Genomic DNA, 1,985 nt, shown 5'->3' on the forward strand with positions numbered 1-1,985 from the left:
ATCCTTGTAGCGGTGGATTATGTGTCTAAATGGGTTGAAGCCGCGGCTACCAAAACCGATGATCATAAAGTCGTGATCCATTTCATTCAATCTCACATCTTTAGTCGTTTTGGTACACCCCGAGCAATCATTAGTGATGGCGGATCTCATTTCTGAAATCGTTATCTCAAATCCGTCCTTGCTAAGTATTCAGTCATTCATAAGGTTGCTACACCTTACCACCCTCAAACGAGTGGTCAAGTAGAGATTTCTAACCGGGAGATTCAGCACATTTTAGAAAAAACGGTTAGACCGGACCGCAAAGATTGGTCATTAAGGCTAAACGATGCACTTTGGGCTTACCGGACAACTTATAAGACACCCATTGGCATGTCACCATATCGACTTGTCTTTGGCAAAGCATGTCATCTCCCGGTAGAATTAGAGCACCGTGCTTATTGGGCCGTAAAAAGGTTCAATTTTGATCTCAAACAAGCCGGCTCTAATCGTGCGTTGCAATTAAATGAACTTGAGGAATTGCGTAATGACGCGTATGAAAACGCAAAAATTTACAAGGCAAAGACTAAAGCTTTTCATGACAAACACATCGTCAAAAAGTCTTTTGCCCCGGGACAAAAGGTCTGGCTTTTCAATTCCCGCTTGAAACTCTTTCCCGGTAAACTCCGGTCAAGATGGGATGGTCCATACATTGTCACTACCGTCTTTCCTCATGGAGTAATCGAACTTCATAATCCTGCAAGTGGATCACTCTTCAAGGTAAATGGCCAAAGGCTTAAGCCTTGCATTGACGGCACAATTCTAACCCGAAAAGTTGAGGAAGTCCCCTTGACGGATCCCATTTATGAGGATTAGTGCCTGCTCTAGCTTGGTCTAGCTATCGACATTAAATTTAGCAAAGCAAGGGAATAAATTCTTTCGATGTTCCAAGCTTCCTTCTCTTTGAAATTGCTCGTGCCTTACAAAATTTTTTTTTTTTGGGAAACGGTTTAGAAAAGCCCAAAATTTGATTTTTCTTAGACCTTCTCAACTCTCATTTTCATTCCCGGAATTCTCCATCGCTTTCTAGCAATTTCATTAGATTTTTCAAATGCGACTCATGTGCATATTTTCTCATTTTTACTAAAAAGTTTGAAATTTTTCTCAAAATTCTTCATGCATTTGAGATGTTTAAACAGTTGACAAATTGCAAGGTTTCAAAACAAAACCTTCAAAATTTCCCATGCATTGGAATGGAATGAATTTGCAAGTTTTAAAAATTTTTCTCCAGAAATTTCATTCATGCATTGGGTGATGTTGCCAAGGTTTGAAAATTCTCTTACATCCACCCATGCTTTGGGTGATGTTGCAAAAAAAAAAAAAAAAAAAAAAAAAAAAAAAAAAAAAAAAAAAAAACGAGAGAGAGAGATTGTTGCACCGTTTGACTGCGAGGATGTTGCACCGTTTTAATTTTTCCCATACATTGGCTTGAATCCATCAACATTGCATGCATAGGAATTTCATGCTTCTCAAAAATTTTATCATGCTCCGCAAAGTTCCTTGCTTGCATGCATTTCTATATTTCATGCATTGTTGCATGCATTTCTCTGATGCATGCATTACTTCCTATCCAAGCCCACTGCTCAAATTCTTTATGCTTCCATATATTAATAATCTCTTTCCTTGAACCATCCATGCAAGCTCATGCATGGCCATGCAACAGCATTCAAGCTCCATTCAAGGTTCAAGCACCAAAAATCACGAGCCTGCTGCCTTCATTTAGAGCATTCTAGCTCCCCGTTGGAGTGCTCTAAACTTTTTAGCCCAACTTCCGCAGCTGCATGCTACTGCCTCAGAATCGAGCACTCGTAGCCCAAGCTTCGAGTGCTCGAAGCTTCACCATTTGCTTGGCCAACTCACTGCTCTCATTTCGAGCACTCGAGCTTCCTCTTCCGAGTGCTCGAACTCCCCATACAACCCACCCGAGCCTGCCACCCCCATGCACCAAA

This window comes from Cornus florida, unplaced genomic scaffold (genome assembly GCF_030987335.1).
Source record: "Cornus florida cultivar Cherokee Brave unplaced genomic scaffold, ASM3098733v1 CherokeeBrave_3.0.0_Hap2_Chr07, whole genome shotgun sequence".
NCBI lineage: Eukaryota > Viridiplantae > Streptophyta > Magnoliopsida > Cornales > Cornaceae > Cornus > Cornus florida.